At 45.4% G+C, this 25,994-nt stretch overlaps 1 protein-coding gene across 7 annotated transcripts in view; it reads left to right on the forward strand.

The window, feature by feature from the left end:
• Positions 1-736: 736 nt before the first annotated feature.
• The window catches only part of ENOX1 (ecto-NOX disulfide-thiol exchanger 1), a 512,379-nt gene continuing 487,121 nt past the window's right edge, over positions 737-25,994 (forward strand). For 4 of the 7 annotated variants that reach the window (XM_074378217.1, XM_074378215.1, XM_074378222.1 and 1 more), the window contains exon 1: positions 737-1,609. The gene's annotated coding sequence lies outside the window, so the exon portion shown is untranslated. Of the gene's footprint in view, positions 1,610-16,429; positions 16,508-25,994 lie in introns of all 7 variants that reach the window. The other 3 variants (XM_074378219.1, XM_074378216.1, XM_074378220.1) reach the window with 1 other exon arrangement.

The following is a 25,994-nucleotide window of genomic DNA, read 5'->3' on the forward strand; positions in this document are numbered from 1 at the left end:
GACTTTCCCAGCATCCAAGTCTTTGCCTTCAGGATATGTGTAGCTACAAAACAATGTCATTCATTCAACATTTATAGAGAACACAAAAAGTACAGGCTACTGGGCTCAGTACTGGAGGGCATACAGAAATATGTGTAACACAACCCCTGCCCTAGGAGTCTTGCCAGGGAAAGGTATCTCAAGTATCTACCAGACTTTATGACCCTTCCTTCAAGAAATTCAGAAATTGACACGTTGTAGACTGACCATATTTCAATTAAAAAAATAAAAAAAATTCTTGAGTAAATAAAACTGTACTCAGAATTTAAAATAAGCATGGAAAAGAATACCTCTAGGATGGGATGTCTTTTGGGACAAAGGGCATGCGGATGTGCTTGAAAATTTTTCTTAAGGTACACAACGTGGCTTGGATGAATGAGAGACTAGGGGGTTAAAAGGCCATGAGCGGCCCCAGGCAGGCCCTTCCTTGGAAGAGCCTGACTTCAAAGAAGCACTGCTCAGATGCCAGCAGTTAGCTGAATCCGAACAAAGAGGAGGCTGGCAATTTTACCTGGGAAGTGGATAACTTTGAGGAAAAGTGGCCTCTAAAGAGGAAAAAAGGCAACATTCTGTCCCGAGTGGAAGCCCCCTCTTTCCCCTCGACTGTGCACATTGACAGCACCCCCCACCCACCTCACCCTCGCTCCCCCGCCCCACCTCACCCTCGCTCCCCCGCCCCACATCCTCTACCCAGTCGAGGTGGGCCACGCTCGGCGGGGTTCCAACCGCCCACTCCGCGCCCGCAGCCCTTGCACACGCCGGCTCCAGCCGGTAGTCGGCCACGTGCGCCCGGGCTCCTGGCTCGGCCCCTCAGCGGGCCGAGCGCCTCCCAAGGTTGTAGTGGCAACCGTGGGGTCCCTATGTCTGTCCCCCGCGCCCACCCGAGAAGTCCGGACAGCGGCGGCGGTGGCGGGAGCGAGCTGCTCGGCCCCTCCCTAGAGGGGGCAGCGCAACCATGGGCTGCGGGCGCCGCCTCTGCTGCATCTGTGGCTGCGCGTTCCGCTCCGCTCAGCCCCGTTCGGATCCGGAGCCCGTGCGCGCCGCGCTGCCTTTCCTCCCTCCTCCGTCGCCGCCGCCGCCCCTCGGGCGGCTCCCCGCGAGCGAGACGCGCGTTCGACCATCCTTTTCCCGGTTTACGGATTTCCAGGGGCAAAGAATTTTGCCTCGGTCCCTACGAGCATCTTTCGGCTTCTCTCCCCCTCCCCTCGCGGCTCCCCCACCCCGTGGGCGCGCGCGCGCGCACACTCACACACACGCACACTCGCCCGCGCGCGTGCGCACGGCCGCGCGCCCGGAGCCGCGGAGTCTCCAGCGCGGCTCAGCAGATCCCACTCTCTCCGGCGTCGCTACTCACACAGGCTTCCAGCCGCCACTGGGCGTCCTCTGTCTGCTGCAGCGGCGGCCGAGGCGGTAGTGGGAAAGGCAGCTGCAGCCGGGCCCGGTCTCCTAGCTCCGTGCCGTGGACAGAGTCCGAGAAAAGCGGAGAAGGAGGACGCGGAGGCGAGGAGGAGCCGCGCCGCGCCCGGCTCCGCGCGGCGGACTGTCTCCGCTCCCGGTACCGCGGCCCCAGGTAAGCCGCTCCGGGGCCCGCAGCATCCCTGGGGCGTCCAGGCTCGGAGCGAGGGTTCCGCGGTCCCGCCCCTGCCGCGGCACCCGGACAGAGGCTCGGAGGGGAGTGGGCTCGGGGGGGAGGGGAATAGAGCTAGAGGTGAGGCCGGCAGGGAGGGGTGCAGGGGAGCGTGGGGGCTTCAGCGCAGCCACCCGTGCCCTTCCTCTCCCCACCCCAGCTCCGGTCGGGTCACTTTTACGAGCCTGGGGGTGCCTGGCGCCCCAGACAGCTGTTCTTAGCTCTCCCCGCCGCCGCCAGCCAGAATTGGCTCTGGGCTCCGCGCCCGCCGCGCGCCTCCCACCACCCGTGCACCTTGGATAGCGCGCCCCGCCGCTCACCGCACCTGGGACCGTGTCCTGCTCGTGCAGCCCTCCCGCTGCCCTCTTCTTTCTAGGTTGTCTCCCTCCCGCCCTGCGTCTCTCGTCCTCTCTGCCTTGGCGGACTCCGCGCGGTGCGGGCCGGCAACTTTCCTCCCCGCCTTGTCGGAGCTAGGTACTATTGTTGTTGTTTGTGACTGTCCCCTTACTTGGGGAACTCAGACGCCGTGGACGGGTCTTCCTTGGCGGGAGCAGGTCCTTCCCGGCCCAGCCCGAGGCAAAAGAGGCACTGGGCAGCTGGACTTGGCGGCTGCCAGGGTGCAGAGCCCGAGCCTCCAGAGCTGGCTGCCTGCCGCCTCTCTGTCTCCCCGCCTCTCCAGACTCGACACGTGCGCGCCTCCCACGGACGCGGCCCCTCCCCGACCACCCCACGTCCGCCCCCTGCACGGCCACGGCCACCCCATAGGTTGGACACCCTGGGCTTGCGGGTCCTGATTGGCTGAAGGCGAAACCCCGCCTTCTTTCCGGAGGGGGTGGTTTTGGAGTGTTGTGGTTGTCATCCCGCGGCGCGCACATGGGGGAAGTGGGGTCGACAGGTGGGGAAGCCCGGCTCGGTAGGATCCCCGCGTCCCATTGTGTATAGCCACACTCCCACCCGCCTTCCTCCGGATACACTCCTGCCTTTCTCCTTTTCTTTTTCTAATTTTGCTGCTGTAACATTAAAATAAACTGGCTTGTAACCGTACTTTTATGAATACTGTGTATGTTCGGTGGTAGAGATTTTTAAAGCAGATCTAGAACAATGAAGGAAACAGTGCTTATTGGGAGGTTTGTGGCGTGCTGGGCTGCAGATTTGAGTCCAGTAGTTTGGGGAAAGTAATGGATGCCTAAGAGATATGAAGAGGGTGGGAAAAGTGGGAAGGAAATTGTTTCTTAAAGAGGGCGAGACACAGGTGAGCAAGCTTAGGAGCTGAGGGGAAAGGAAGTGGGTCATCTGTGGGGTGAGACGTGAAGGAGAATCCCGGATGGGCGCTCCTGAGACGTGGGTGTGTTTTGCTGAAGATGGCTCTGCCTGGAAAAAGTGGTAATTTTGACTAGTATTCAGTTCATTATTAACACTCTTTGTGTCTGTTTTGCTAACGTTGCCCGTTTGATAGGAGATTTTATAGTAATGATGTCAATCCACGTAATAGGATTTGCTTATTCCAGTTTCTTGCAATACATACAGCTTTGCAGGTGGTAATGAATTTCAAAAAGTGAGTTTCAAAGGCTCCTCTAGAGGGATGCACTAAATAGTGAAGTTAAAGTGCTTTGGAAATATTGTGAAGGAAGACGAATGAGTGTTGCCTAAAATCCAAAGACTGTTCTGGCATTATTTAGGGTCTCTGCAGAAGTATATATGTATGCATAAATGATACTGATTTCTCTTCATTTCAAAGCCTGATTGCTTCTAGCATTTTCAAGCTTTAATTCCTTCAGGCTGTTTTGATGTTGTGTCTGTACATCTAAGAATATTGTAATTCTTTAGAAGCCTTGTCAATGGAAAACAAACAGCAACTGATGCAAGCTAATGTTGACAGCTTTATATTGAGTACACTGCGTTATTTTATTTGTAAGCTAGTGAAATATGCAAGAGTAACATAGCATGACTGTTATTCCCTAGGGACCAATATCAAAACAAAGTGGGAATCACATGAGGCGATTCCAAGGAGAGCAATTCAGTTATTTTAAAAATGAATATATGTATGATTATAACAATAAAAAAAGTTTAAGAGAAATGAATATATGTTAATCTTGGATGTAAAGAGAAACAGAATTTCCCTATTTGAATTATCTTTGTACACAGTGGTAGCACATGATATGACGTAAAACAGCATATTAAATATGTTAGATGATTCCAAAGTAGATAGTAAAGGCTTTCCATTTATTATTTTTATATAGGTAGACAGAATTGCTCTCCTGACTAGAGAACTTTGTAGTCAGGGGACAGAATTTGATACATCTGGCAAATTGGAGATTATTGCTGTTGAGAAAATATTTCTTACTGTGTTTTCATATCTCTTGGTCCTGCTTTGATTTGCCTTCAGGGATTTAGATTCTAATTTTTGCTATCAAATTTAGATGGATTTGAAGGTAGGTAGGAGAAGAATGTATATATTCACACACATACACATGCATGTATGTGTGTGTATATATATATATATATATATACACACACATATATATTCAAAATATATGTATATCAGCACACAGCCGTATATTTACACACATAATTTTGGGGTACATTCAGTGTGTTTATATATATATGTATGTTATTGTCATCTGTAGAATTTTTTCTCGTTTCTTCTTGTCCAAAAGGTGGCCCTGTTTTAAACTGTGGAAAGCGTTATCACCAGTAGAATTGGCCAATAGATCATGGAAACAGACAATAGTATTTTGTTGCTTGGCAACCACCTACTGTGAATGAAAAACAAAGCAGTGACAGCTGCTTCCACATCCTGATACTCATACTGTAGCTCAAGCATTTCAACCCTCCAAATGAGACAGATCGCCTAAGTTGCATTTGATGAAGGTGAAGCTGTTTCTTTTTTAGGATGTCTTTAAAAAGAATATCTAAAAATTTTATTATAACAAGAATTATATTGTTATTGTGGGGTGAAATGAAGCATCTAATTTCAATTACCCTCTTAAGCCCAGTATAAACTGAAAAATGCAAGACAGGGAGGATTGTTTAGACCCTTCTCAGTCTTCCCTTTCTAGTCATTAAACACCATGAGCACATTTTGTGCTGCTGTCCGATGAACTTGGGATTTTACAAAAAAATCTTACTTGAGTAGCTCTGTGATACCTAAATAGGTGACTGGATTTTACTGTCAGCGGGGGAACTAGAGATTGATGCTGTGGCCTAACCCTTTAGTTTTAAGGGACATTGAGGCACATTGAGTGTTGTAACTCGAGCCTGGTGACAGAGCCATCTCCAGGATGTCTTGCTTTGGGTCACATGTGAAAGTTTTCCCCGTATTTCCTCCCCCAAATCATTCTTTCTTTGTTCTTTATTTACATAGAATGTGTAACCAAGATTTTTATCCTAATAAGGATACTTAGGAAATAAGGGCTGTTTGGTAGTAAAACTTCAGTGTTGACAATAGGCTACATTATGGTTTTAGATGCACCACACACTGTGTATTCAGCCTTCAGTCTCGGAAAATCCTGTGACTCCCACCATTTTCCTCAAACTGGGGAAGCTCAGTCCCTTGCTTTGTAAATTATTTACATCTTTGGACAATCTTTAATGATCTTTTATTCTCTATGTCAATGTTAAATAAGGATACGATTGAAGACTGTGCTGGTCAGCTTGTATACCTGTGAGAGTTTAAACATTCTGGCTAATTAATCACTCGTTCTGGTCTTCTGTCTGCAGTGTGATAGACAGAGTGCTGGCCTAGTGATCTGGACTCTTTAATGTACGTGGGACAGACTGTGCCGCTGCGTAATGTTCACTCCAGTCTTTTATCAAAGCTGTCTGGCCGAAGGTGTTACCTGGAGCCTGTTGGTGGACAAGAAGTCATCTATCTGTGAATGACGGCAGCAGTGCAGATTGTTTCTTAACTCTAAAGTGATAATCAGTGGCGTATTGGGTGGCAAACTTGTGTCATGTATCCATCATTAAGCCTTTCTTCTAAACTTAGGAGATGTGTGTGTGACATATCTTGAGGTTTCTTATGCTATTTTAAGAATCTGTATCTATTATTTATTATTTATGACAAGGGTAAGAATTTAACTTTCGTACACCTTAAATAGAAAACCTTGGGTTGGATTGGTTGGAGAAACAACGTAGGGACAATATTAAGCACCACTGAAGAGCCATTTTCACCAGAAAAGCATGCACTTGCGCAGATTTGTAGAGGGGGAATGCATTGATTTGCAGCATGTTTAACTTAGTTTTAGAAGCCTGATATTAACTTGTTCCAGCTAGAAGGATTTCCAAGCAGAATAATAATTTGGCAAATTTTAAATGAACTTCACTGATTTTTTAAAATCATTTTTCCCAGTCTGGTTATAGTTTGTCCAGGACAAGGGCTTGTTTTGGATCCTCTAGGATTGATCTGAATTGTAAGGTTATCATTCTTTAAAAAAAAAAATTCTGAACCATTTCTCTTTGCATAGCACGTTGTTAAATATTCTGTAGTTCATACATTTAATTTATTCCGCTGGAATCTTGAAATTTAATTAGCTTCCCTCTCCTGTCTTCATGTTCAAAATAAGGTGTGTGTCTGTGTATGTGCAAAAACGTACGTAGTACCTACGTTTTTTTTCCTTTTTGTTGTTTTTATCCCTGTGATAGAGCACCACAGGACCTGATCTGTGGGGTTTTTTAAAGAAAGAAAAGCTTTAAAGAAAAGCTTTAAACAAGAGATATTTATGTTTTCCATTTGCCTGTGTCAGCTTCTGCTATTGTAACCTATAAACTCTCACCCACACAAATAGGATGATTGCTAAGAACGAGCAAACAAATAAATATTTATCTAAGCAGCCTCCCAGTTGCTGCCCTCCAGACTGGCCAAGAAACTTTATTTTCTCATTCTTAGACACACATATACTTGCATACACACCCACATACACATTGAGTTTAAGGTCCTGTGTATATATATTTTTAATTCTAAGAGTGGACGGAAATAGTATTTGATTAGGAGACCTTAAGTAAAGCTGATACATTCAGATTTTCAGAAATGTAGCTGCAAAGGAAGAATTAGGTTGAATTATTCCCTTTGAAAAATTTTCAAATTTATGCTGAGAACACAATCTTTGACCCTTACAACAGTGCCCGGTACCCACAGCAGAGCCTGGCACGTGGTAGATGCTCAACGTGTATTTTGTGGAATTTGCACCTACCCTCCTTCTGTCCGTATCTGCACAGATAACAAAAATTGGGGAAATGGAGAGGAAATTACTGTACTTTTCTAATTGTTTCTGGCCCTGTATGAAAAAATATGTCAAAACAGCTGACTTAGCCAGTGATATTCTGGAATATATTTCTTCTCAGTGTAGAAAGTTATACCAGGGTATTGATTTTTCATGAATACAGCCATCCTAAGTCCAGAATAGCTCTTTAATAGCCCACAGCAGCATCACAAAGGTCATGGCAGCTGGTCCAAAGGAATCCTTTATCGAGCTGGAGCTGGAGGGTGAAGTTTGCTAGCCCCAGTGTAATTATCCAGACTGGAATGTGGCCAAGGTGCTGTGGTTAACATCACAAACAGTGGGAGAAAAGCCACTGATGAGGTCTTTAGTGACTGTGAGTGTCCAGACCTCTGCTTTGGTCTCATTTGCAAGAGAGCAACTTGAATACCTTGAAAACCACAGAAACTGTTGGGCATTTAAGGGTAGAGCCTAGAGTTACCATCTTGGTCCCAGGTACTGAGCTTCTGGGCATTGGAAGAGGTTATAATCCTGAGAGGTCAGTGCCCTTGAAATAAGACTTTCTTGTTCACCGTGCTCCATCTTTGTGAAGTGGGTGGAGGGTAACTGTGTCTCTGGGGACAGCCGTGGCAGAGTCACAAGGTAGGGTGAAGTCTGACAGCCTTCCAATTCCTCTTAAAGCATCCTTCACCTTTCAACCACGAGCACTGTCTCTTTTGTAGGCTTTAATTCACCGTATTGTAGCTGCAAATCTTTCTTAAGGTGTATGCTGATCAAAGGTTATAGAACTTTTCTGGAGGGGTTCTTGAGTGTCTTGCATATATTAGGTGCTCAATATATATTTGCTTAGTTTTACACCATTTTGATAGATAGGGAAGATAGTTTTGTCCAGGGAACCTAAGTAAGTAGTACTATACTGTTTCCCTTTAGGATTGTCTTTTAAATAAACATTTATTGAGCATTTACTATGTGAATGGTATAGTATTGGGCTCTGGGGATTAGAAAGTCTTAGGACACAGTTCCTACTCATGGGGGAGAATATGCTACTTGCAGGGAAGACTTGCAGAAAGTGCGCCAACTCAGTGTGGTTTTCACATGACTATACAGGGGGGTCGGGAGGTCTGGAAGGCAGGGCTGGAGACGAGTAAGACCCACCAAGGATCTTGAACTTTATAGTATCGGTCAGTGTTTCATAATCTGCCTGTTCAGTGAAGTGCTTGCCAAAGTGTTGATTCCTGGGTCCCACCCAGTGGCCTCCGAATCAAAACCTTCAGGCCCCCAGCCGGGCTGGGGAGACGCAGTCCTGTGCCTGGATGCTCACCGCTCCCGTATGTGTCTGCAGAATTCTACTGCATACACTGCTGTGCTCCATCTGAGTGCTGTCTCTTCCACCTGTGGGGCAGCTGTTGGGCAGCAAAGTTCATGTGGCCTCAGGAGTGGACCTTAGCCAATGACAGAAGAGAGCTGGCGGCAGCACCTGACATCCTGGCCCATCGGGTGCAAAGACCTTAAACCTCCACTGTGTCCCAGAATCCCGAGGGAAGCAGAGCCTCATTGCCCAGGATGGCAGTCAGCTGGGTGACCTGCGCTTTGTTGGCTGTCTTCCTTCCCTGTCCTAGTCCCTCCTAGGATCCCCTCCCAGGTGATAAACTTGCGTTTAAATTCTGTCTCAAGATCTGTTTCTGGAGGAATCCAACATAAGAGACTGAAGAATCTGCTTTATCTGTTTATTTGTTTTAATAATGGTTTTTTTTAATGAAGTATATGGTTGATTTACAATATTGTGTTAGTTTCTGCTGTACAGCATAGTGATCCTGTTGTACATATATATATTTGTATATATCCCACTGGTTTTTTTATAATAAGCAAATTTGGGAGCTCTGGCCTCAAGTGATAGAGAGCTACTAAAGAATTATAAGATAAAGGCATTTTTTTTAATGGAAATATAGTTGACTTACAATGTAGTCTTACTTTCTGGTGTGCAGCCAACTGATTCAGTTATGTAATATATATGATCATATATGTATTCTTTTTCATATTTTTCCATTATAGTTTATTACAAGATATTGAATATAGTTCCCTGTGCTGTACAGTAGAACCTTGTTGTCTACACATTTTGCACATAGTAGTTTTTATCTGCTAATCCCAAACTCCTAATTTATCCCTTCCCCCCTCTTTCCCCTTTGGTAGCTGTAAGTTTGTTTTCTATGTCTGTGAGTCTGTTTCTGTTTTGTAAATCAGTAAGATGAGAGCATTGTTACTTTTGATTTGCAGTTTAGAAAGGTCATGCTGGCAGATGTGGGGGAAGTGGGTCGATTGAGGGAGAATCGGGGGCACAGAGACCAGCTAGGAGGTGGCACTGCCTGGACAAACAAGGACGGGAACCCCAGCAAAGGTAATGACTGTGGGGCTGGAGATGGGAAAGGATGCAAGATGAATTTTGCTGGAAAGCTGTCTGGACAAGTCAGCATGAAGAGGAGTCCTGACGTGTGTGCCCATGTAGCTCAGTGCCATTCCGAGACTGAGGCGTCAGTCTGCCACCCACACTGTGGCCGGCTCTGTCCCTCTGACTCCATGCCCCTAAAAGGGCTGAGACTCCTTGGCCTTGCCTGGAATCCTGGTCAGGCTTCCAAGTTAAGTAGTACAATTCTGGGCATAAATAAAAGAAGACAGAAAGATAAATTGAAGAATATAAATAATTCACCACCAGATCATTAAAGGAAGAAAGTTATATTTTATGGGCAGGATTTGTGGAATGGTAGGTAGAGCTGGAGAGATGTCTGTGACTCGTGTCCATTTTGTGATGAATAGTGAGTCTTTCCCCCATCCTTTTGGCTAAGAAGTGGTTTTCATCCAGCAGCAGTTTCTGGAAGACCTAGCATGCACTTCTCGCTCTTGTTTCCCCTGCTTCTCTGATAGCCTGTGTTTTAGCTATAAATGAATGAGTGGTGGCCGAGGGTGGGCTGCTGCTTTGCTCTTGTTCTGTCAAAATGCGAGGCTTTTTTTTCCCCCTGCAGTTTCTCCCGCCAGTTCTTAGACCACCGGCTCCCGCAGGAGATCAGAGGGTACATGTGGTGGGAGAAGGGAAGCTTCAGTCCATAAAGAGAGCTGTTTTGGATGGAATTCTTAATTATGCAATGAGCAGGTTAAGGCTTGTTAGATGATCTGAAATAAGATCGGGCTGCCTTCTAATCGTCCCGTGCATGCATACTAATATTCCAGCTCTGTCTGTAGTCAGAAATGCGGAGGCTGAATAATCAAACAAGAGCAACCTGACACCATCATATTTCCGCAGAAGTAGCACTGAGCCAATGACAAAGAGAAGCCCAAATTACAAGGAGCTGTGGAGTGGGTCAGCAAAGAGCTTACGGGCCTTGCTTTTAACAGGGAGATCGGTCAGGACAGTAGAAATACGGCGCACGTGAGAATAGAGGCCGGAGACACCATGGGTGAAACAGTGGAAAGGAAGAGGCCTTACTCATTTAGAATATTATGCACATATTTATGAAATGTTTTAATTAAACGTTTTATTCAGAGACACTTATAGATTGATGTGCAGTTGTGAGAAATAACGCAGGGAGAGCCTGTGTGCCTTTTACCCATTCTCCCTGGTGATGGCGTCTTGCAAACCTGCGGGCCAGTATCACAACCAGGACATCGATCGATGCCGTCCCCCAGTCGGGTTCCGATGCCACCAGTTTCGCTTGCACTCATTTGAGGGTGTGTGCACCTACATGTACGTGCATGTATTTTCTCCCATTAAATACTTAACGATTTTTTTACTTTTTAAAAGAGCCTTTTTCATTCCGGGATTCTGAAAAAAAAAATCACTTGTTTAGACTAGTCCTGGATTAACTGTAACTGCAGAAAAGGTAACACTGTAGAGTAAATCCTCCATCCCCCTCCAGCTTGGGGACCAGGCAGAGAGGATCAGGGTGCACCTGCACGCGGTGGCGGGGAGGCCAGTAGGGCACTCTGGCAGGCGTAGCTGGCGCTTTATTTATTCCTGGGGGACCGATACATGGCAATAAGCAAGGCTTTAAAAAGTACGTCTGTTGGGAAAGACGTGTGCTTATCACTGCTCACTGTAACTCCTGCTCCTTGTCCCATCGTCCTGGCCTTCCCTCTTCCTCTCCATGTCCGAGGGGCTCAGCCCTGCAGGCTGCTCCCCCAGATTTCCCAGTCAGCTGGCTTGCGGTGTTCAGCCCATGGGAGGCATGTGGGAGACAGCAGGGAGAAGGGCAAAGCTGGGGTATTTTTTTCTTTCCTCCAGCTTCCTGTAGCCTCCCAAGCAGTGGGAATCCCTCCCCAGATCAGGCTTAACAGACCGTCTCTGGTTCCAGCTGCTCACCTGTGACCTTGGCCCATGGGCTCCAGCCGCACCACCTCCTTCTGTGGTTGATTGTTGTTAGCCCAGGGGAGGTGGCAGCTTCCTGCTCTTCCTAATCTCTGCTTTACCTCACTGTCCTGTCTTAGGCTCTCTGCTCCCCCATCACCTGAGTAACCAATCCTCTATCATAAATTTCCTCTGTGAAAAATGCTTGGAGAGATTTCTGTTTTCCTAGTTAGCCAGTCCCCCGTTCCTCAAAGCCTGGAAATGGTGTAAATTGGGTGAGGTTTTCCTCTTCTGATGTTCTGGCTTCTTCCACTGCAAAACTCTGGCCAGCTCCAGTCCTGGCAGAAAGTACCTTGCATTTATAATGTCACCCCTCCCACTAGGAATCTCCATCCTTTTCCTGACTATTCATCTCCTCCTGGTCTCTGGTTTCCCAGATACTAATTTGCCTTTGTCAAATAGAGTCGGCATTTTGGAAACCTCCCCTAGTGTCCTTGTAAGTCTGTCCTTGAGTTCCTCTTTTCTTAACCACCCCTGTCTTATTTTCAGCCAGTGGTTCTTACTGACCTCATCTCCCTTATGAGATGTGTAACGTCCTTCGGCCCCTATTAACATGTTGGTCTTGTGCCCCACTCCTGAATGCACTTTGGTTTGCAGGTTATACCTCTGCTGCTACGTAGGGATTTGGTTTTGCTGGCACTTCACTCTCCTGCACAAGGATGCTTTTTATGTGTTATCAGGCTTTTCCGCCTCATCTTTTGTAGAAGTGGATGTGGCTCTGTAACAAAGACATTGGGAGGAACGTTAATAAGAATGCTCTGGGGAGAAGGCAATAGGACTCAGGTAGCATCTTCAAGTATAAAGCCAATTTAGAAGCCATGTCAGAGGTAGCAGAGCTGGGGGCCAGCTGGCACGGTGCCCTCCCGGACCACTGCAAGGACCCTGCTCAGGCTCCATGCCCTGTTGGCGAGCAGTTTTGTTGGTTGCTTCCTTGTTGGCCCCATAGTTGGCCGCAGTGGGCAGCTTTTTTTTTCTCCTTTCTCCAGGGGCTCCCCAGCCAAGCACAGAGAGCTGGGATTTGGAGCAAGGAGGAAGATTTCGAGCTATCACTAAGATGGCCAAAAGGTCTCACGGACAGCCCAGTTGCGGGTGCCCCAGCCTCAGGTGCAAGGAGAGGTCCCGTTAGGCGTTGCAGCACATGTGGGGAAACTCTTTAAACCATCAGCAGGTCTAGGCCTGGGGCCTGGGAAAGTCTGAAGCTTTGGCTAAAGAAGAACTTCTGTATCGAGAAATAGCCCATGGGATGGGTGGTACTTGTGTTCAGGTCCCGATGTTCTCCTGCCGTCCCGGGGGACGTTCTGGGACGGGTGCGCAGTTACACACAGGTGGATCTCCTTGCAACCTGCCTGTGGCCTCTGCTCTCCACAGTGATCCCCGGAGGTGAGTGCTGGGCGGGGGGCCTGGGGGCTGGGCCGCTCTGGGCGAGCCGACAATGGAAAAGAAATAGGCTTACTTTAACTGGGCATAAGCTTTGAAGGCAAGTGATTAAGACACACTTCAGCATCAGGGACACATTGGGGTTCCAGTTAGTACAAATGCAAGGTCAGAGAGAATAAATCACTTGCACACCTATAATCACCAAAGAATAGTTGTTTAGCAACAAAACACCCAATTACGCCTGCTCTTAATGTGAGTGTCTCCTCTGTTTCCCTTTTTAAAAAGAAAATCCCTCAGAATGGACTGAGTTCAGGGTCCTTTCTTCCCTGGTCGGACTCTGTGCACTTTTCTTCAAGAGCGTGGTACCCACGTGAGAGCAGCCAGCGGTTTCTCCTGGCATCTTTCTGAAGCCTGGTCTTTTCCTTGGTTCGGTTGCATCTTTCTGCAAAGATGCAGTCTCTGTTTCTTTCCTTATTACTGAGTGATGTGCAGTGGCACAAGGAGAGAGTTTTTAAATGGAGTTTTCTCGAGCATCAGGAACTTGATTCTACCTAGAAACCCAGAGCAGGCGCAGTAGACAGTAGAGCAGTCGTTTTCTGTGCCTGGTGGGTGTTCCCTGTGTTGTGTTGAGTTGGCCCTAAATAGTTTGTGATCTTTCTCATCTGGTTACTAATAATGTTGACATATGTATTTTAAATCTCACATCATCTTGTGACCTAGCTCGACATTTTGTAGACTGAGTGGTTTTGGAGGAAAGCGTGCTGCGTACTCATTGTCCCAAATGAATAGGTACTAATGGCGCCAAGTTGACACTAGGTGCTGGAAATGCAGCAGTGAACAAAAATCATCCCCAATCCCGTCCTCCTGGGAGTCTGCAGTTCGCTGGAAAGAATATTAAGCAAGCCCAAATTATTTTGTAATTGGAGCTCATGATAAGTTCTTGGAAAAGACCAGATTTCTCTGAAAGGATACTGTGAGGGAGGTCAGGGAAGGCTTATATGGGAGAGTAATTTGTACATTAAGACCTGAAGATTGATTGGGGTTATCTTGGGGTGAGGTGGTGGGGAGGGTCCCATGTATGAAGCCTCGATGTGAGAGAGAGCTTGGCTTTTAGAGTCACTGAAAGACGGCCAGTGTGGCTGGTGCAGAGAGTGAGGGTGACAGTGGCTGGAGGGAGGCTGCTGAGATGTAGGTTAGGGCCTGATTATGCCGGACGTACCAGGCCAGGCTGACGACTTTATCCCGAGTGCAATGACGATTTTATCCTAAGTGCAGCAAGATGCCATTGAAGTTTGTTTTTTCCTTTTTTTAAATTGAGGTGAAATTCATATAACGTAAGATGAACCATTTTTAAGTGAATAATTCTGTGGCATTTAGTGTATTCACAGTGTTGTGGAACCACCACCTGTATCCATCCTAACACATTTTCATCACCCTTAATGGAAACCCCTTCCCATTAAGCAGTTGTTGAAGGGTTTTAGGGAAAGTGATGTGGTGTGGCTTGTCGTGTGTAAGATCTTTCTGGCAAATTTCTGGAGAAGGGATTGGACACGATGAGAGTGGAAGGAACACAACCAACTTTGAAATTTGGGTCAAGTCCAGGGAGAGACAGTGATGGCGGCCTCCTGGACCAGGGATGAGGAGAGTGACCATGGATATGGAGAATGGAAGGATCCGAGTTCCGTTATCAGGTTTACAATCCGTAAGTGATTTGGTCATCTTGTAATAACCTATATCCCTGGTTCCCAAAGGGTGGTCCATACCCTGTTCTCTGTGGAGGATGTTTGTTAAAAGTACAGCTTCCTTCTTAAGCCCACTTTGAGATACTGATGCAGAAGGACTAAAGAGGGACCTTAAGGGATTCTTACTGGAACTGAGGTTTGAGAACCACGCATTGTTGTCTTCTTCCTCATTCTGATGCCCTTTAATATTGAAGGCTGCCAACAAGCCATCAGACTGGGATCAAGGAGAATGAGACACAGAAGAGACAAAAGGATAACCTGGTGGGTGCTTTCAGTTTTGAGTGGGAGGGATGCTTTTCGGAGATGCCTCTTTAACTTGATCCCAAGGCAAATAAGTAATATAGACAATTTTATGGGTGGTGTTTATTTTTGATTCTTTTCTTTCTTGGAGTATTGTGACTCTGCCAGAAATAAATGGTGACTGACTGAGAACAGTGGCATTCTCATGAAATACAGTGTAGGGACAGTGTGTTCAGTTATTGTAAAAGAAACAAATAACTGCTGGAAGTTAACTTGTAAAACAAGCTGTCTTAGTATTTTGGGATTGACCTTGTACCTGCAAGTTTCCTACTACCTTAAAGAGAGATTCTCTCCAATTAACTGATTTTACAGCCAGAGTTTTTGAGACTTTACAACCAGAAAAATCCTGAAAGCTAGAGTAAAAATCACCAATAAATAAATCAAGATTTTCATCTCTGACTCCTGTTTTCCATGTGCCTTTGGTAAATTTTTCTAACCCAGTGTTGCCACTTCCAGCCCAAGTCTGCGACACTCAGATGTTTCTATCCTAATGGTGTTTGGATCTTTGAAATAACCCTCTTCTTCCCAACAATTTATGTAATATGTTTGGTTTAATTATAACGTTAGAACTGAAAGAGATCACAGAGAACGTCTACTTTTCTGCTTTGCTCGAAGCTGTTACCTTTGGAGAGCTTAATGTGACTGGAATGAGGCTCCGCTGCTGAGGAGTGGGGTCAGGTGCTGGGGGGTTTATCCCTGTGAGAAAAGGGTGTGGATAGCCAGCAGCGGTGGAGAGTTTCACCCACTACATAGCGGCGTGCCAGCGCCCCGCGCCAGCCACGCCTGTGCCCTTCTGGTGGCCTCACTGGCCCCTGCTTTTCCAGGAAGCAGCTGTGGTCTCTCCCCCACCTCCCCCACCACTTTGCCTTTCTGGAGTGTGATGTGCTCAGCTTCCTTCAGAAGATGTTTCATTTTGATTAGTATTATTTCCACTCTTCTAGAAAGCCACTTAGGCACCTCTGGCTGTATTTCTTTCGCAGCTTGTACACATTCAAATCTTAAAGTGCTTTCATTGCTTCATCGTGGAATTTCATAATGAAACAAGATTTTCAGTGCCTGGCTAGTGTCTTTGATTTTTTTTGGGGGGGGTGGGGGGGTAACACTTCAGTTTGGAGAGGGATAGGAGGCAAAGCTGTCCATTTATTTTACAGGAAAGATAAACAGAATCAGTAAATAGCCAGCTTGTTTTTAAAGCTTAATTTTTCTGTGCCCCTCAAAATGCAGGTTGTTGGAAAGGGTATGAGGGGTGCAAAAAAGTAAGTAAAATTCTTCAGAAACACTAGAGCTCACCATTGTGGACATTTTAGTTAAGTTCTCCCAGGTTTATCTGTCTGTCTCTTTCTGACTCTGTCTCTATCTGCCTGTCTGTCTCTCTGTATACACACCACACACACACACACACACACACACGATACAGACAAAATTCTAAATGAATGGGATTTTGCTGGATGTGCTATTCTGTAATCTGCCATGTTGTTCTCATGACATGTGGTGGGCATCTTTCCATGTCAGCACATATGTATTATCTTTTTAATGACTAAATACTTGTATTGGGTGCTCTTCGTTGTAAGTAACATGAATCCCAAGGTAAACTAGCTTAAATAATAAGAACATACTGACAGATTCAGTGGTGGAGGCTTCAGGCGTGATTTAATTCAGGATTTAGGATTTCTTTCTTATAATGTTCTCTTTCCTACTCTCTTTCATGCTTCTCATGGTGACAAAACAGCTGCAGCCCCAGGCGCACCACACTAACCAGAGAGGGAGCTTCTCTTGGTCATCAAACAAGCAAATCATCCCAAAAAAGGTTGGTTTCCTTCTGCTTGGATCATCTTAGGTTACATGACCAGGGCAATGCCTTGTTCTGATTGCTTCAAATTTGGGTAGAAATTCTTGTTAATCCCTTTTAAACTTCACGTGTAAGAAACTCAGATATCTGCTAGAAAAGACAGGGAACAGCTTGCCGAGGAGGCTGCTAAAGTGTCTGTTAGAATTTACCCCAGGATCCCTGATAGACATTTAAGTTGTTTCCACGTTTTGAATCTAAAAATTATTGCTGCTCTAAGCATGCCTGTATGTATACCATTTTACACTGGTGCAATAATCTCATTTGGGTAAATTCTTGTTAGACGAATTGCAGGATCAAAAGGTATGCCCATTTTACATTTAATAGCCATCAGCCATCTAAGCTACAAAACCACCCTTTTGCGAATTACACATTGAAATCCCTCAACTGCCTGTTGGGAGCTTTTTTTTTTTTTCTTTTTTCTATTTTAGCTTCTGAATCTGTGAGTGGAGACTTCAAAATTACAGCAGAATTTCAGATGTCACCATTTCTCTGAGCGAGACAAATTTGATGTGACATAATTTGAGGTTAATCAAAGCTTCTGTGGTGTAAAATGTTTCACCAGGAAGGCAGGGAGGCAAGGAAGGAGAGTTGTGTGTTCCACCAGCTGCAAGTCTAGAGCTTGAGGGGTGATGGCTCAGGGTGGGCAGTTGGAAGGCCCCTGAGTGGCCTCCCATTTGTTGCCATTGGCACGTGCTCTGTTCACCTCCCATCGCAGCCAGACATGACTGGATGTGCCGGGGGACGGTGGGCATTCGTGCGTTTACTCTGTACTTTCAACTGTAGTGCTTCTGAGTTCCTCGCAGCTGAATTTAGTAGTAAAAGGCTAACTTAGAAATCAACGATCTCTGGAATGTTTGGACCTTGTGTGCCGTGAGCATCCTTTGGAGGAAATGAGTGGGGAGACTCACGGGAAGACACACTTCCAGGGACCCGGTGGCAGAGAAATGCCATTTACCAGGATAACCTTTATTAGTGTGAGCAAAAGTGGTGTTTGAGTGGAAACCTAGCAGAAGAATTATAGTTAACATCTTTTGAGTATTTTCAGGCACAGTTGCATATGCCATCCTATTTAATCCTCATGGCAACTCTTTTTAATGTCAATCATCGGAGGAAACCAAAGTTCAAAAAGATTAAGTAACTGGTCCACTGTCATAGCTGATAAGTGGAAGAGACAGGAATGTGGAACCTTTTTTTCCACCACGTATATGATGCTCCTTCTCTCCCCAGGAGATACTACTAATAGCAACTGGCTTTATTTTTTTCTGGTGATGCAAAAGAAGGAAAACAATATCTAGTATTACAATTAAGATACGGCATTGAAGAGAATTACAAATAATAAAAGTGACGGAAAGTGCGAATGGCCCAATCGAGGTGTGTGACCCAGAAAACAAGGAAGGGGGATCAACAGTGACGAAGAGAACAGGCTTCCCCGTGGGAAGTGACTCTGCAAGGTGGGAGTTTCATGAGCTTGAGACACGTGGAAAGGGGCCAAATGGAAAAAAATAGATCAGATACAGTGTATGGTATATGTGAGCATGTTCTAAAGCTGTGCTTATTCTAGAGAAATAGAAATTATCATCATTAAATTACATATGTTTATCTTGGAAGCATATTTCCATGACAGAACTGTATTACCACGTAAAGAAGTGGCAGGCTTTTGGAGATGTGTGAACTTGGTTGCTACGTTCACGTGGGTTCAGAACGCTGTAAGGCGATGGCTTGGTGAAGTCAAACAATGTCCTCATCAGGAAGAAGATGAAAAGGGACAACTTATGAATAAAGCACAACTGTATCAGAGTGAAAATACGTTTACATGAGCAAAGAGAAGGTTAGGGTGTAGCATACTTAGTGGAGAAAAGAGATGGCTTAAACTCGCAGGAATGGAATTATGGAACACAGGGTCAGTTCTTCTGACATGAAGGACAAGGAAGAGTTCTTCTGGTCATGGGTCAGAAGGAGGGCTCTCCCCCCACTGCCCCTTGCTAACTGCTGATGCCAAGCGGAGCTGGAGGGCACCGGCAGATTGAGTGGCCCCAGTGAGTCTCCCGTTGCATCTGGCAGCAAGCAAATTGCTCTTCTTGGGCTCCTGCCTGCGGCTGAGCACGGCCTGTTTGGGGTGTCTGCCAGTGGACAACTGATTCAGAGCCACAGGGGAGCGTACAGGGCTTGGGCAAGTGGCCAGCGGTACATGGCAGACCCTGCTCATCGCAGATGCTTTGGTGGGAGCTGAGTGCGTCCTTTCCCACTGATGCTCTAATGAAGCCATTACAGAATATCCATCATAGTAGCTCCTTAGTCATCTTTACTGGGAATCGGCTCCATTGCCCAGTTGCACCGATCATTAAAAACTTCTTTGAAGCGTGCAGCCGAAACTTCTCTCTCCTTGGCTCGAGGTAGTTGTTGCCTGCCCTATTTGGCAGCAGCCATGAGTAGCTGTGAGCACAAGTGATTTTACTGGCTGAGGAGTTAAACAGAAGCTGAATCAAGTTTGGCTCCCTGCATCCTGGTCCCAGGGTTGAAAACAACAGAATAGCCAATGAAAGCGTCACTGAGCGGTGCACCGTGGATGGCCTTTGATGCCTCGCAGGGGCATGTGTGCCTCAGTGCGGAAGCTGCTGCTGCAGGCTTCCAGCGCTCCAAATCGGTGCTCCGGTCTCGTTAGTCTCCAGATCTTAGCGTGAAATATTTAGTATCCTAGGAAAGCTAAATTAATGGTGAGTCAGAGTAATTAAGGCAAAGTAAATAATCTCCAAGGTTCTCATTCCCCGTGAAACTAATTTCATATCTTATCCTTCATGTGTTAAAAATAGTTCTCTGCTAATTCAAGATGCCCGTGCTCTGTGTTGGTGAAGTGCACTTCAGTTCTATTGAAAGGATGCAGATTAGAGACTTATTTTCAATTGGGCAATTTTTTACTTTTTTAAGAGAGACATTTATTTTGGCACTACGAGAGCACGGATCTCTTTGGGGGAACTGGGTGTTGGATCCAGCTGTAGCCAGGCAGCTGATGGGCCAACTAGTTCCTGATCACTTGCAGCTGGGACAGGCTGTTCATCCCTTTAGTGAGGACTCTCAGTTCCCCTCCTTCTAGCCAGTGGATTAGTTTAAGTCTTTTGCGGGACGTTGACCGGCCATAGCTTGACCTTGAATATGTCTGCACGTTTAGAAACTAGATCTGTTTAGTTCTTGTGAGCAAGGGGAATCCTGGGACCTGAACATCATTTAAGGGTTATTTCTCACCTTTCATAATCATGGCATGTAAGTAAGGGAGCAGCCGTGAGCTCGTGTGTTTTTAGACTTGAGGGTACCAAAGCAGATCCTCCCACAGCCCAGCAATAGCAGTGCCCATGTCCCGTTGTCCCAGGGCCTGGAATGGTCTGGTGCTTTGGCTTGAGTGAGGATAGGATGATAGCTTGCTTCCTCAAGCTACTGGAACTGCTTTAGGATTTCTTACTGTTACAGCAGTGGCCTTGATCAGGTGAGAGAATTCTTTCTCTTTCTGTGGTGAGAGCACTGTGGTTAGGAAGAACAGAGCTACTTGAAGAGAAATGCTTAACAATCCTCAGTTACCTACAATTGGAATGTGAGATCGTTCTGCTGTGGCTTCCTTTCCAAATCCCCCTGATTGTCCCTGGCTCTTCCGGGAGCTGCCTCAGCCCTGCGGTGCGTCCTGGACCTCTGCTTCCAGAGATGCGGCTTGGCCTTTTGACTGTTTTGGGTGCCAACACAGCCGTGGACTGTGCAGTGTTCAGTTTACATCACAGAGGGGAACCTGGATAGGGTCACACATCTATGCAGAAGACTGTGGGTGAGTAATGGAAGGAGAGGCATATGTAAAGTGACTTTAATGATTCTCTTACTTTTCAGTGTTTCGTTTTAGTGCTGGGGGAACTTTTATTTTTTTGACAGTGGAGTGTCCTCTTTTGCAAAATTTTGAATTTCTTTTTCTGAGAAAAGAATATTGAAACAGAGTAGAGTGTAAGCATGTGATGTGGATGGGGAATAAGTTTACTGAATGTGGGGATTATCACACTGTGTCTGTACATTGCGGCATTTTAATATTACCGTCTTTATCATGATCAGTACATACATTTATATGGCACCTGACAATGTGCAAAGCGCCATCTCATGCTTTGCTCATCACGACTTCTGAATGACCTGGGTAATGATTCTTATTCCTGTTGTAAAGGTGATGAAACCAAAATTTGGTGAAGTCAGTTCATTATCTATTCCTTCATTGATTCATTCTTTATTTCACAAACTTTTACTGAATGTTCCCTAATGTTATGGCAGTTTTGAATGTACAGAGTTGAGAAGCACGGAGACTGTAAGAGGAAGCGGACAGATAGGGATCACTAACACTGTGTGGTGAGCATAATGCAAATGAGGCTTAGAGGTGCCCACAGCAAGGTGTGATTCATCCTGATGAGGGAGTGGAGGTACCATTTACAGAGATAATTAAGCTTGGCTCCAGAGAAGTTCCCCAGGTGGAGAAGGTCATTCAAAGCTGAGATACAGAGGCACAGAAGAACATGGTATGTCCAGGGAGAGTCGTATGAAGTGACCAGAGCATTGGAAACACCTGGCAAGTGCAGGTGTGGGGCGCTGAGGCTTGGAGGCATCACAGCTTGTCAGTGGCAGAGCCAGGAAGGCACAGGGTTTCTACCTTCCTAGTTTGATGTCCTCCTTTACACTAGGTTCTTGTTGCTTATTTCGGTTTTCTTGTCTTTCTTCCTGGATACATCCTTTGCACTCTTGACGCAAGCCATGTTAAAGAAAGTGCCAAGTAGGGGTTTCATTCGTCAGGGTTTTTTCATGCAGCAGCGGGAGATGTATTAGCTTGGGTGTTGGTGGATGCATGAGTCTGTGTGTGTTCCTCTGTACGAGTTGAGGTGAAGTGACTCGGGGCTGAGGCCCAGATACTCTCAGTTTAATGTTCTGACAGGTGAAGCCAATGCCATTTCATCAGCCAAACAGGGACCCTTGGCCTGCCTGAGCCCGGCCCCAGTTCAGAGGTCTCCCAGGTTATGTAAACTTGGCACTTGGAAATCTAAAAGCCTTAGTGATTATTCTGAAGGGGATTTTTCTGAGCAGTTTCCCCGGCTGAAATGTTTTTTTGTTCACAGAGCTGAGTGAGTGCTAGAAATAATCGAAAAAGACTTGAAGACGGGGAGGGTAACGTGGAGGGAAGGCATATTAGCTGCTAGCTGATATTATTGCCTGAAAGCAGGCGGTTCTGTTAGATTCTGTACACTGTATGTGGTGAAAGAACAAACCTTTCCATTTTTTTTTCCTGAGAGCCACGATGCTATCTCAGTAATTGAAAATAATCTTCTAAAGTTGCTCTTTAACTAGATTTACACAATCCCCTTTCAAATCAGCTGTTATCTGCCCTTACATTTCACAGTTAATGTTGCTGTCTGCACAGCCCCTGCTAACAAGAAGATCAAGTGTAACTCTTTTCATGATTTGAAATAAAGTGTTTCTGTTGTAATTATCCCGGCTCCTGGTTGTGCCGTTACGAGTGGGCTCATTTCTCAGCTGGGTTTACGAGGATGGTTCGTTGTGGATATAAGGCCTGCCTTCTGTTCCAGCAGTGTTTCCTTTCACAGGCATCTCTAGGATGGCTCTAACTCTCTCACTTTAATTTTTTTTTTTAATTTTTGAAAGTGTTTTCATAGATGTTTCAGGGTGTGGGCCAGCATTAGGGGGAGGTAGGTCCTGGGGAGTTTTTTCCTTTTGCTCTACTGAGTGACACTTGAGGGACACTGTATCCTCTGTTTATGTCTTGACTGACCCAGTTTTGGCAAAATTAAATACTGTGCCTCCTAAAATGTAGTGGGCAGGTTTCGAATAGGTGTCTGATGATGGTGGTGAGAGAGGTAAACATTAAAGTGTGCTGCTGGGGGATGTTGTGAAAAGCTGGGGAGTCTCCTTGGAATTCTTCTGGACCAGGACACATTCTCACATGTTTAGGATACGCATCCTCTGTGGGTCTTATGTATCTGTGCTGACGCATGTAACTCTATTTCTAGACTGTGCTCCCATTTTAGTTTTAAGTTGCTATCTTATCCCTCTTGCATAATTGATCTACAAAAGCCTTTTGCTTATTCCAGGCTAGCAAAATTTTCAATAATGCATTCGTTTTAAAAAAATTATCTGTTTTTTATTGAAGTATAGTTGATTTACAATGCTGTGTTAGTTTCAGGTGTACAGCAAGGTGATTTAGTTATTCTTTTACAGATTCTTTCCCATTAAAGATTATGACAAGATACTGATGATGGTTCCCTGTGCTGTACACTAAGTAGGTCCTTGTTGTTTATCTGTTTTCTGTGTAGTAGTGTGTATACGGTAACATGCTCTTTAAATCAAAATCACTAATTACTTTACTATCTCAAGGAAAATGTCAATCAACAGCCACGGAAAGCTGAAAGGACATTAAGTCCTGTTGAAGTTGGAGTATTAACTCCATCTGAGACTTGTACTTAGGAGGGTCTCGGAGGTAGTGTTTGTTAGTAGGATTTTGGGAAGAGAACTAAGGATGCGGCTGGGGATGGAAGACACTAACTGAAGCAGCTCGTGGATTTTAAGACTTCTTTTGAGTCTAGTCTGCACGGCTCTACTTCACAATGTCAGCTGCAGTGGTACTTCGAGGCCTGACTCTTCCATTTAACACCTGTGGTCCCTCAAACAATTGAAGCCAAATTTCCCTTGGGTGCAAAAGAAGAGGGTTGGACGGAATGACCCTCTGCGAGTCTCAGCTGCCTTGAAATGATGAATTCTGTTGAATCTGAAGGATATTCCGTGAACCCATATGCCAGTCATAAAGAGAATGGATTATGAGCTGTCGTTAAGCTACGTGGTCTGCCGTTTTAGGTTCTCCGCTGTGTTAATCAGCTCCTTGAGTAAGAAAATGAGAACTGACTGAATCGTTTAGAAACCCTCTTAATTACATTAAAAAATAAATATTCTGTAAATATTTCAGCCTTCATACAGATATGTCACTTTTTTTTCCTTAAATTATCTTCTGACTTTACATAGAGTTAGTATTGTTTTGTACTACGCACTGTGAATAGTAAGAGAGTAAGTATCTTGCCGAATTCCCACAGTTGGCTACCCCAGTGCCTTTTTTATTGGGCTGTAGGATTCCAGTGAGCGCCTGCCCCAGATAATTAACTTCTTCTGGTGAATGCGGATGCCACGGGCTTGCTCTTGTTGGGAGCAAGAGATCCAGGTGTAGCTTCTGCTGTTCTTTCTCTGTTGTGTGTTGTCTGGTTCAGTGCTTAACTAGCAGTACTACCACTTAAAGGACATCCGAGAACAGTTTAGGGAGTTAAATTTTATCCCATGGTTAACTAAACAGCGGAGGAAGTCGATAAGGAAGAAACTCAAATCTGATCGTTACGAGGAAGCTCACGTCACACCCCTAATTAATCTCAAGGAACTGAGACTTGGCTCTCCTGTAGAGGAAATCCTAGCCCCCAACCTGCACACCTTTTCTTCTTTCTTCTCAACAGGAGACTGTTCACAGCCCCGGGAGCAAAGGGAGGATTGGAGGGAGGTTTGCAGGGAAGAATTGGAAGTGGCTGCATCGGCCGCTTCCATTTATCTTCGAGCTCCAAACAGAAAGCACAGCCTAGACAGAGAGACCGAATTGGTAACAAAGTTTAAATTGCCCCTGAGCTGCCTTAATTTATGTTTCTCGCTCCGTGGAGATGTTGAGGGATGAATTCTTCATACTTTTGCCAGCACTGAGCTCTCCCTGCAGATGGATCTCAGCAGTCATATCCATCTCACATTCACCCGGGCACATGAAACGTCCTTCTCCGACTGGAGCTGGTCCGCCCTGCTTTATCTAACACCTGGTGTAGAACAAGGAAAGGAGGAGGATGTGCAGGAATTAGATTTGCAGGAGGCAGCATGACCAAAAGAAGGGCAGAGACACGTGCTTGTATTTTACCGTTTTTGTTTCTCTTCCTGTTCTGCCGCTGACTACGTGGAATGCTCTTCCTAGCTCCTCTGCTGTAAAAGTGTGTAGTGTTTTACTAATTGAGGCTGGGGAGTGACACAGATTTGGCTGAAAGCAGTGAGAACCCTGTGAACACTGAAAATACCGTATAACAAGAATCCGGGGCGATTCAGCAGACGCGAATGAGGAGAAAGAAAAGGCACCAGAGTGCCTGTGGTTGGATAATGAGGAGACGCGGGTCCTGACGGTGCAGTTCATCTGGAGACTAGCCAGTCTGAAGCGGTAAAGGGAAGACATCCAAAGACAGTGGGTGGGGATTTGATATTTGTAACTTTCCAATGCAAAGTCATGTCTGTGACCCTGAGTGGATAGTTTTACAAGCTGCCATAGAATGGTGTGTTTTTTTTCCCCCTCACTGTATGAAAAGTTCTTTGAGAGTTATCCTATTTATCTGATGTAATTTCAAGATGTCTGGAGAAGTGATGAGTCCATCTGATGATGTAGAAGGATGAGAGTATTTTCCTGTAAGTTTTAGGGACTTGGAATAAGTTTTTGTATGAAATAAGGGTGGTTTTCTTCAGACTGAGAACATCTTTTGGAAGAGTCTGTTGATCTTGCTTTTTCTTACCTCAGTTTCTCTATATCTGAGAGGAAATTCAGGTTATCTTGTGGGCATTTCTGCTCTGGAAGTCTTAAGAAGCAATGTTTCCTGGAAAGAAAATGAGGGCAGGGAGGAGGGAGGACCCTCAGGCCTCTTTCTTTGACTTTGGGCAACTCACTTGGAATCTTGGTAGTCACAGCTTTCCTCTCAAAGTATTAATAATCGTACTTGCTTTTTTTCTGTATCTCAGGAATTTGGGGAGAATAAACAAGATAATAGTACAAATGTGTGAACTCTTTGTAGGGAAAAATGCTGTATAATATTAAGAGGCATAATGCTCACTGCCAGACTGGTGGTGTTTATTCTTGTTTTTGTGTGTGTGTGTGTATATATATATATGTATATAGATATATTTTATTGAAATGTCCGTTTACAATGTTGTGTCAATTTCTGCTGTACAGCATAATGCTTCAGTCATACATGAACATACATATATTTGTTTTTATATTCTTTTCACCATAAGTCACTGCAAGATATTGACTATAGTTCCCTGTGCTATACAGTATAATCTTATTGTTTATTTTATATATAGTAGTTAGCATCTACAAGTCTCAAACTCCCAGTTTATCCCTTCCCATCACTTTCTCCCTTCCCATCACTTTCTCCCCTGTTGTTTTTTTTTTTTTCCCCTACTGTGATGCTGTGGAATATTTGTGAACCTGGAAGGAAAGCCAGGAAAGCACAGTACCCCTACCCCCTGAAAAGATCGGTCAGAAATCCCATGCAGCTGAATTTTGTTTTGGGTGAAGTATCTTTAGTTTAAATTTCAATATGGTACCTGCTGTTTGAGTTCCCTTGGAAATTTTCATGTCTGA

Source organism: Camelus bactrianus, chromosome 14, assembly GCF_048773025.1.
Source record: "Camelus bactrianus isolate YW-2024 breed Bactrian camel chromosome 14, ASM4877302v1, whole genome shotgun sequence".
NCBI lineage: Eukaryota > Metazoa > Chordata > Mammalia > Artiodactyla > Camelidae > Camelus > Camelus bactrianus.